Below are 11,287 nucleotides of genomic sequence, written 5' to 3' on the forward strand. Positions count from 1 at the left end.
CTTTATTGTGTCTTGGTTTCTCATGAAGTCTCTAGCTTCCATTTGTTCAATCCTAATCCTTAAGCAATTATTTTTGTCAGAGTGCTTTTATATCTCCTTTTCCATTTGGCTTTTCAAACTGTTAAATTTAAAAAAAATCTTTCCTGCATCACCCTCATTTCTCTTTCCATTTTTCCTCTCTCTCTCTCTAACTTTATCTTCAAAGGTTTTTTTGATTGCCTTGGTGGCCTGAGACCAATACGAATTTTTCTTGGAAGCTTTAGATGTAGGGGCCTTGTTGCTATCTATCCTCTTCTGAGGGTGTACCTCAATCTTCCTTGTCACTAAAGAAGCTTTCGATGGTTCTCCACTTTCTTTGCCTGCTCATACTGCTGTCTTTCACTTGACTTTTAATTCCTTCTTAGTGTGGGGTCCTGCTTCTATGATATACTATCCCAAGCTTCAGGGGGTCCCAGGTGTTATGATTTAATGAGGGGCAATTTCTTCAATTGCCTGGCCCTTTCTCTGGTTTATAGATAACCTCAGGCCAACTTGCTAATTAACCAGGCAGCAATACTTTCTATGCTGTTGTTTCTCAATTCTGATGAGCCTGCAACCCTCCCCCACCATGGCCACCACTGCTCAAGGTTTCCTCCTGATTCCCCACTGGGGTAAGACATACAAATCTTCTCTTAGCTCCTGCATACACCCCCATAGACTCCCTCACCCCCACCTGTACTCCCCTGGGCCGCCAGCCATTCAGCCCTCTCACCAGACCATGAACTTAGTTCCAGAAGATGCTGGCACTGCAGCTAATTCAGAGGCTCTGGGGTAAGTTTTTATTGTGCAGTCTACTTGGAGCTGGATCTGTGTGGGTATGATCACAGGGCTGGACTTCACTCCCACCTGGCTCCCCGTTCTGTCAAACTTCCAAACTGTCTTTTGCTGGAAAATAATCTTGGCTGTCTTTTGGTGGGTTCTGATGCTCTAGGAGTTGTTTTCTGGTGGGTTTGGAGGGGTTTTTTTTGGAGTAATTGTGTCAGGAAGTCTGAGCATTTAATGACTTTTCTCCATCATCTTGGCTTCACCCCAAACAAATGGTTTTAAGATTGTCGCTGGACAACCCTGACTTCAGAGATAAAAGAAACCTATCAGGCAGCCCTGCAGGAGAAAAGGAAAAAATAAACAAAGAAACCAAACAAAAAGACAATAAACAATATATCCCCCCCCACCCCCATACACACATACCCAAAGCCACAATCAGATATGGGAGAATAAAAACCAGATACCATTGTCTTTGCTTTTACTCTTTAGAAGAATTAACTAAGACCCAAGTCTAAATGATCTGGTCCAGGTAGCAGGTGATGCCACATTTTTCAATTCAGAGTAGGATTCCTGATATAGAGAAGTGAAGAGAACACAAGGGAAACATTGGAAATATTAGGGCTAAAGAAATAAAATGATACATCCAAAAGTCACCTTGATGTCTCAGGGTCATTACTTTGGTAAGTAACTAAGAGGTCATTGCCCTCTTGTATGACAACTGTCACAATATCATGGTTAAAACTGAGAATTCTCCTCTTCCAACACCTACTTAGTGATACTTGGCTTGCCAGCCAAAAGCTCTACCCACATGAGGGCCAGAAAAGGAGGAGGAATATATAATCTTTGCTCCTTTAGAGACTTCTTCAAAAGGACTACCTCCTTTTCCAATAGGACCTAGTTAAATCCCTTCATCTTCCCCCTTGTGGTCATTTCTCCTATCAAAATCCACCACCACCACTAAACCAAAGGACAGAGGAACATTTTATCATGTCTTCTTAAAGTGACAAGAATAGACATCAACTTTTCCATGTTCAATTTAGCTTATTTTTTTCCCTATTGTTGTATTTATTGTATATATTGTATTCCTGGTCGCACTTGCTTCAGTCTACATCAGTTCAAATAAGTTTGTTAATGTTTCTCTGAATTTTAAAGAGAAATTCAGTAAGTCTGATAGAAAAGCACATATAGTAACTGGGATTGCAGTCAAGAAGATTTAAATGCAATTCTGGTCTCAGAAACTTATTAGATATATAGTCTTAGGCAAGTATCTTTGCATCAAGTTGCTTAACTGTAAAATATAGATCACAATAGCATCTCTTTCTCAGGATTCTTGTATCAATTATGATAATATTTGCAAAGTTCTTAGCACAGTTCCTAGCATATAGTAGGCACTATATAAATGCAATCATTATTATCAGTATCAATATCATCATTATCTCTTCTTTAGGGATATGGTTGTTTTAAAATTTCTTTTTAATTTTATGCTATCAATATTGTCTATTTTATCTTCAATGATTCTTTTTATCCCATGTGTGGTCATGATTTATTCCTTTTCCTATAAATCTGCAAGGTAGTTTATTCCTTACTCCTCTAATTTGTTTATCATATGGTGATAAAATAATGGGATTTAGTAGATACTCAAAGGCCCACCTGGAGTTTAATTTAAACTGATTGAATTAAGTGAGAGTGATTGACTGCTGATTAGCCTACTTCAAGTTAACTAGATTGTAAGAAAACTTGGCTAGTCCTTAAGAAGTTATTGTTCTCAGAAGCTAGACTTTGAACTTAACTTGAGAAGACCTTCAAGTCCAGTGACCAATGGATTTGGATGACACTAACCAATCAGCTTGAAGCAGTGTGTAAGGACTGGCTCTGCTCTGGACCTATAAAAAGCTTCCACACTCAGTTTGAGGAGAGTTCCTGATTGAAGCATGCTCCTGGCAGAGGACTTGAAGAAGAACTGGACCAAGCTGGACCTTTAGGCTAGATAGGCCTTTTCTTAACTTTCTGAACTCCGTGTGAATACCTGTATGCTTTAATAAATGCTTAATGCCCAAAGACTGATGCTAAAGCTTCTAATTTAAGGTGACCACACATTTAGGTTTTAAACATCACAATATTATCCTTTAAGTCTTGACTTATTATTATCACTATTATTTTTATTTTGAGCTGATCTTCATCTATTGAGTGAAATATTTGTTTATACCTAGTTTATTACTTCTTTGTATTATCATTTGATGTATGTGATATTGCCAGAACCACTTTGTTCTCATATTTTTCACCATTTCCTTTGAGGCTCTTGACCAATTAATTAGATTACTCCAGGTGAATTTTGTTATTGATTTTTCTAGGTCTATAAAATAATACTTTGTTAATTTCAATGGTATGACACTGCTTAAGTAAATTAATTAAATTAGTATAGTCATTCTAATTATATTAGCTTGGCTTACCCATAATTATTTGGTGGCACATTCAAAACAACCAAATTCTAGTAAGCAAAAGAAATTAAGCAGTTCTGTCAAGTTCCCTTGGGCCTATATAGTAAGATCACCAAAAATACAAGTGATCAGTGAGAAGGGTCTAGGGAACTGCCATTTGAGAAAAGATAAATGTGAAACAATTCCCACTTCACTGGGAGGAGAGATAATCTATGCTTCCATCACTACCAACTCAAATTCTGTCTTCAATTTTAATGACTGTGCTACTATAAAAATCATTTTCCACATGATTTCTTTTTCAGATGGGAGAAATGTCAGCAAAGTTGTCATTAGACTTCATTGCTACAGCAGATACTGTTCCTTTGGGCCATTTAGTCACAGAATTAAGCATACTTATTGTATTAGAAATGCATATTTACAGAGAGTGGGTCAGAAGCCAAAATATAGTGAAATATATACTGGGTTATTAATTTAGCAGTTTTACAAGATATCCTCTTGAAGTCCAAAAAACCCCAAATATCTCTCACCTTTCAAGTGTGGAAAATATATATTTGGTGATTCTTCTGAACATAGCCTAGTCTGAGTAGTAAAAATGACATGGGAAAATAAGTCAATTACCTGGAAGATTCAAGGAGAAAATCTGCTATTGAAGCTAAGGATTGACATTGAATCTTCTAGATTGATTGACCTCATGGATAATATTAGATGGAAAATCACTTAAGTTCCTTCATATAGCCACATGGTATTGTGAGAACATTACTCTCTAGAGCCCTCTGCTGAGAAAGCATGAGGTGACCTTTCTGAGGTTTCTAAAGTTGAATTGATGTCCTGTAAGTTGCCTCATAGTTCATGGACCTCCTTTAAGTCATGTCAATCAATTGACTTGAATGCTACCAGCCAATTAGCTTGGAGCTGTGTGTGGGGACCTCCTCTCTTTCAGTCCCACAGGGAGCTTCCTGGGGAACTGAGTTAGGCTAATTCTCTTTGGGAAGTGTGACCTTCTAGGTGAAGGCAGTTCTCTCTCTCTCTCTCTCTCTCTCTCTCTCTCTCTCTCTCTCTCTCTCTCTCTCATTCTCTCCCTCACCCCCCCCCCCCACATAGATTTAAGCTAGGTTTTTCTATTCTTTCAGAGTCATTTGCTCTCTCTTTACTAACTTCTAATATACTTTAATAAATGCTCAATGCCTAAACTGTTGCTGAAGGTCCTGATTTATAATTCCTAGCTAGTTTCCCATCGCCCCCACACTGGGGGTGGGGCAGGAAAGGTGATTTAGTTTTACCATTGTCACAGTTTTGGCTGAGTGAAGAACAAAGGAGGTTCTGAACCCCTTAATCTTCTGATCTTCACTGCAAAACAAGTTGGGTAAGAAATTTTTTGTTTCTCCTGTGTTCCTGTCCCTTAAAATTTCAAAGTAGTGCTAAGTACCTGCTTTTCTTTTCTCTTGAAATTTTCAAATGGGTTTCTTTAATTCACTAAGTACCCCTTTTCTAACTTTAACCTGGCTAATCAGACAAGCAAGCAGGTGGGGTAGCGGGGAAGATCATGTTAATGCTTGGTCAGTTTGAATTTCATGAATATTTTTTATTTTTATTTTTACTTATTTTTGTTTTGTGATAAGGAAAGTTTTGAATGTCAGGGAGAAGATTAGAAAGAGCACACCCAGTGAAATTCCCCTGGATTCCCCATTAGGAAAGCCACTCATGGATTGAGATGAGGGAAAAGTTACAGTGAAATCAACCATGACCAAAGGAAAGATTATTGAACTGTGTTTTATGTGGCATAGCATATTAGAGGAAGAATGGTCCGAACATGGGTCATTTATTCCTCAAATATTGAGGCATTGAGGCATTTCAAAGAATTCTATGCTACTGATCACCTAAACATTCACTTTACTGGAAAGTCTGGTTCAAAGCTAGCAGGGAACTGATACATGGGGATACAAAATAAGGAAGATCCAGTCCTGAGGTTGAATCTGAGCATGTTTCTCAGGCTAGAATGCCAAATGGCCCAGTTTCTATCTCATCTCTCTCTATTTCCTCTATAGAAAATTCACCTCTAGAGGAGACAGATAAGTCAAAATTTCTTCCCTTTCAAGAGATCCTTACCCATGATCAAAAGGGTACTGTAGTAAAGCTCAGACAATATATACCTTTTGGGCCCAAAGATTGGAGTTCATGGAAACGAAATATTCCTAAATTTTATGAGGATCCCACAGTAGTTATCAATCAGTTTAGAGCAATTTTCAGAGGATATCAGCCCACTTGGGGTGTTGTTACTGATCTCATAGAAACTATATTATTCCCAGGGGAAAGAGCTGATGTATTCAATGCAGCAAACTCCTTATAAACATCAGAAAAAGTTACTATTCGATGACCTTTAGAAGACCCTAACTGGGACCCTGATATCCCTGAGTATTTTGATAAGTTGCAGAAATCAAGGGAAACTTTGTTGAAGGCAATGGAATCCTGTGCTAGTTAGACTGACAAATGGCAAAAATTTATAGATACAGTTCAAGAACGTTATGAAAGATCTAATAGACTATGACAAACTGTGTAAGAGTGCCAAACAAAATACTAGACTAGACCCGTTAGATTCTAGAGATGCCCATTTTATCTGTAGACATTTTGGGCACCAGTCCTTGCCAGAAATACAGAAATATTTAGAAAGGCAGTGTCCAGTTTGGGATGCCCTGAATACTGAAAGAATAGCAACATATATTTATGAAGGAAATGAGAGGGAAGAAAGGAACAGACAAAACATTTTAGCTCCATTACAGAAAACCACGAAGCAGTGAGGTCAGGCAGTTGAGAATCAACCCCCTAGATTTTGCTGTTACTGCAATAGACAGGGGCACACAATGCAGTACTGTAGGACTATTCAAAGGGAATAGAATCAAAACCGATATAGATTCTCTCAGAGAAGTACAGAGAGGCAGAATCAAAACAGTTATAGATCTTTTCAAAGGGGTACAGAGAGGCAGAAACAAAAAAGTTATAGACCCTTTCAGAAAGAGAGAGGGGCAAAATCAAAACAGTTATAGACCCTCTTAAAGGGGTACAGAGGAATGAAACCAAACTACTTATAGACCCCTTCAGAAAGCTACAGAGGTCTGATGGTATAGGGAAGGGGAAAGGACAGTGGAATTTGAAGACTTTACCTTTCCAGACCCTGAAATCTTTAGCCCTCTTGTGCCAGTCCATTCACCTCCCGAGAATAATGAACCCCATGTACCCTTAGGGTTAGGGATACTTATTATGATTGTTTATAAGATATGAAAGTCTCAAGATCAGTCCTAGTGAGCAAATCTGGCACTGAATGTACATCTATTGGATCTCTAAATGTAGTTGGAGTCTCAGGAAAAACTCAAACATTTGCAAAATTAACCCCTCACATGGTTTCTATGGGCCCGTTAACAGTAGAACATTCATTTCTACTTACGCCCAACTCCTACAAATCTTTTTGGTTGTGACCTCCTTTGTAAACTTAGACCAACCATATCTTGTTCTCTAGATGGTGGCATCTTCCTGGAATTGCCAGAGGATACTGTCCACATGCTGCCAATTTTGATCAATAACACTCAGGAAACAGTGAGGGATAGATTTGAAATCCCTTCTGATATTCCTGAGTACCTATGGGCTTCTTCCTCTTCTTATGTAAATCTCCTTAAATCTGCTGTGCCTGTTACCACAAAGACAAAGGGTGGCCCACCACCATCCATTCTACAATATCCCTTATCTAGGGAAGCCATTGAGGGAATTGCTCCTATAATTGAGGCTTTTCCAAACCAAGGTTTCATTGTCCAATAGTCACATCTTACAGACAAGGAAGCTAAATCCAGTGAGATTAAATGAATTATCCATGGTTACTCAGGTGTTGTTACAGAACAAGGAAATTCCTTTCATTTTCACAGTAAAGGCACAATGTTTTTAAGGTACTGACATAATGTTGCTCTTTGGCCTATAAATACTTTTTTTTCAATGTAGACACCTACATTATTTATTTTAGGTCCAACATGTTTTGTGCTCCTGAGTCTAGTTTAGCAATATCCCATGTTCAAAAATGACTAGATACTACATACTATGGAGACCCAATTTATGTACTAAATCCTATATCTGAGAAGGTAGGGTAGCTGAAATTGTTATTTGCCATGTGGGAATAAGGTTGGAAATTATGAAATCAAGTTTATACAGCTCAAAATATTACTATTTGAATTATTTCAAATGTTTAAACATGTTAGATAATTCACACCAAATAGTAGGTTGTGCTTATATATATGTGTGTGTGTGTGTACATTCATTCATTCATTTATTCATTTATTTGTTAAACCAAATTAAAGTTGATTCAGTTGCTTGGGTATTCTTAAAGTCTGATAACACAGTAGTCAGTTGAAGCTCTCTAACATCAGCAGTTAGATCCAATTATTACATGGCTGAAATATCCCCAATTCACCACTTTTGAGGTCCACTTCATACTTTTCTTTTTCTTTTGTTCTTTGAAAGATATTGTTTAATTGATTGGAGTAATCTCCCCCTCCCACAGGTGTAGATAGCAATGTCTCTACATTTCATGGTAACTGCAGCAGAAAAATTAATTGCCTAGTACACAACTTTCTAGTGATGAGTCTCCATGTACTCAGCCAGACTTCCTCAGAATGTAGACAGTCTGCTGCTGGGCTTTTACTAGAAACCTTTCCAGCTTGATCATATCCTTCAAATCTTAGGACATAGATATTGTAACTTTCAAGAACCTAGGGCTACCTTCAAACCATAAATATCAGAGTAGGAATTAATGAAAATTTTTATCATTTTATCTGAATTAAATTAGCCATGTGGCAATGTAGTGGATTAATTGGTGAATGTGTTTGGCAAGAAACAAAGCACTTCTAAATTATTAAATAAATAACTAAAGAAACAAACAAATAAATTATTTTCAACAATCCTTTATCTAGTTAGTGGTTTCAATTCAGTCACTTTGAAAGAGGAAATATACTCTGATCTCCCCCCCTCCCCATTTGACCCATTTGGATTATTTTCTGACATTTTCTGTGTGTAATTGAGGGAAGGTCTTTACACCTTAGGATTATATCCAGGAAATTTTTGACCAGATCCATCACTTTGTTGAGGATATATATTTCTTCTCAATTCAGATTCCCCCATTTTGTTAAGGAAGAGTCCAGAATAAAGCCAGGCTAGATTTGTATGACATAGTATGTTAAGGAGTTAATGTAGCATACAGTCTACAAAACAGCTTCCTTGAGAAGGTGAGCACAAGGCTAAGGTTAAAGTCTGTGTTGCCAGTATAAACCTGAAGTGATGCTAGAAGTCAGATTAGATGGGAAATATCAGGCTTTGAGTTACACAAGTGAGTTTTTGCTGCCTCCAAATATATGCTGTGCAGGAGGGAACAGACAGAAAAATCATCATAATTTAGAGGTAAGGGAGGAAGTATCTAAAATCTCATGCCAAGAAAGAAACAGGTAGATTCAGATCCCAAATGTACAATCATGGGTCAGGATCTTGGGAACAAAATGATCATGAGGAAAGGAAAGAAGGTACAGAATTCAAATCCAGTAACTGGAACAGTGTCTCAGGATGTTGAATGACCAGGAGAGCACTTATACTAGAGGAAACAGCCCACAATTGGTGATCCCAGGATATGGAATTTTTGTTATCTGACCTCATTTTAAGTAACCTTCCTGGTGAAGTTAGGCATGCACCTGAAGACATTTGCTGAGTGAGTGAGTGGGGAGTGGGGCTGGTCATTGTTGGGGCAGTTGAAGAAGAAGAGATGGGATATAAACTGGATAATCAAGGGATAGGTAGTACTTAGAAAATTGCAGAGAAATAGGTATCCCAAGCATGGGGAATGAAAGGAGGTGGCAATAGTCATGGAATATCCAGGGAATGAATAGATCTCTCCCTGTGTATTGGTTGCTTTGCTGCTACTTAAAAACATACATGTCTTTCACTATACTGAAAGATATACTTTCACCTTCTTTTTCTCCCCCCTTGCCCCTTCCCTAAAAATTAGATTCTGCTATCATCATTCAATTGAAACAACCCTTTTCAAGTCACCAATGAACTCTTTTTTTTTTTTTTTTTGGTGAGGCAATTAGGCTTAAGTGACTTGTGCAGGGTCACACAGCTAGTAAGTGTCAAGGGTCTGAGACTGGATTTGAACTCAGGTCCTCCTGAATCCAGGGTCAATGCTTTATCCACTGTGCCACCTAGCTGCCCCTACCAGTGAACCCTTAATTGAGAAATTTTAGTTGCCTGTTCTCAGTCCTTGTCCTTCTTGACTTCTTTGTGGCATGACATTGTGGATCACTCAATCCTCTTGTCTACTATAACTTCCCTAGGGTTTCAAGACACTGTTCTCTCTTGGATTAATTCACCTTCCTTGATGGTTCATTGTTGACAACACTCCTTCTAACCTGGAATGTGACCCAGTGCTCTGTCCTGGGTCCTCTTCTCTCTCCATGTTCTCCCCTCTTGGTAATTTCATCAGTATGCACACGTTTAATTATCACCTCTATGAAATGACCAGCTCTAATCTTTCTTGAGCTGCAGGCCAACATCACTTACTTCCTATTAGACATTTTGGATTAGATGCTTTGTAGAAATTTCAAATGGAAGATATGTAAAACAAACTCTTTATCTTTTTCCCTAAAGCCATGCCACTTCTGAATTTATTTCTATTGAGAGCACTGTCATCCTTCCTGTCACCTAATTTGGTGATCTCTCATCCTCAACTCATCACTCCCACTCTCACTCCGATTCCCATTCCCATTTCCACTCTCATTCCCATTCCCACTCCTACTCCTCACATATCCAGTCACTTGCTAGCTCTTATCATTTCTATCTGCACTACATGTTTTCTCTTGGCCGTCTTCTTCTTACTTACATAGGTACCTCCTTAATTCAGGTTTTTATCACTTTTCACTTGGACTACTGCAATAATTTCATAATTAGTCCCCAGACTTAAGGATTTCTCTTATCCATATCAGCCTTAAAATAGTTGCCAAAATTATTTTTCCAAAGCATAAATCTAACTATGGTACTCTTATTCAATAAACTCCACTGATAACCATCCTACTCCCTTCAGAATTTCATTCCATTCTATCTTTACGACCTTGTTATACATTATTTTCCCTCTTGTACTCTATGATACAGCCAAACTGGTCTTCTCTTTGTTCTTTACACATGGCACTCCATCTCTGGTTCTGTGTCTTTGTACTGGTTGCCCTTAATTCCTGGAAAGCATTCTCTCTTCATTTCTGTCTCATGCTAAAGAATCCCTCTTTTCCTCCAAGACACAAATCAAGCACTATCTTTAACCTGAAAACTTTTCTAATTCTCTACCCTATTATTAATATGCTCCCTCCCTAACTCGCTTGTATTTATTAAACGTTGATTTGTATTTATATTCTTTATAATCATGCTTTATACACACACACATATATATATATATATATAGAGAGAGAGAGAGAGAGAGAGAGGGAGAGAGAGAGAGAGAGAGAGAGAGAGAGAGAGGGGGGAGAGAGAGAGAGAGAGAGAGAGAGAGAGAGAGAGAGAGAGAGAGAGAGAGAAGAGAGAAGAGAGAGTGTATATTACTTCACCTAATGGAATCTAAGTTCCTTGAATATAAGTATCAGTTAATTTTTTGTTTGTATCCCTGTTGCCAAGCATGTAGTTGATTTCTAATAAAATCTCTTTGATTTATTAATTGCAAACTGCCTCCTTGCCTCATATTTTCAAACTCGTAATTTTCTTCACATTTAAGCTTATCTGACAATTTATATATGAGGCTTTTTCTTATCCTTAGTTCTACTTGCTAGTGCCTTCACCCCACAAATCACCTTATAGCCGTCTTAGATCTATTTTATTTCTATTCTCATATGTATATATTGTCTGCCCTGAGTAGAATAAGATACTTGAGGACAGAAACTGCATTTTCTCTGAATCCCAAGCAGCTAGCATAAAGCTTGGTATATAATAAATGCTTAATAGTTATAGCTGATCAATTCTTTGATCAGTGTGACTAG

General features: G+C 37.9%; 1 pseudogene; it reads right to left on the reverse strand.

Moving 5' to 3' along the window:
* LOC122728827 overlaps nt 1-6,796 on the reverse strand; it is a 47,474-nt pseudogene extending 40,678 nt beyond the window's left edge.
* Nucleotides 6,797-11,287: the final 4,491 nt, after the last annotated feature.

The sequence above is a fragment of the Dromiciops gliroides genome, chromosome 5, assembly GCF_019393635.1.
Source record: "Dromiciops gliroides isolate mDroGli1 chromosome 5, mDroGli1.pri, whole genome shotgun sequence".
Classification (NCBI taxonomy): Eukaryota; Metazoa; Chordata; class Mammalia; order Microbiotheria; family Microbiotheriidae; genus Dromiciops; species Dromiciops gliroides.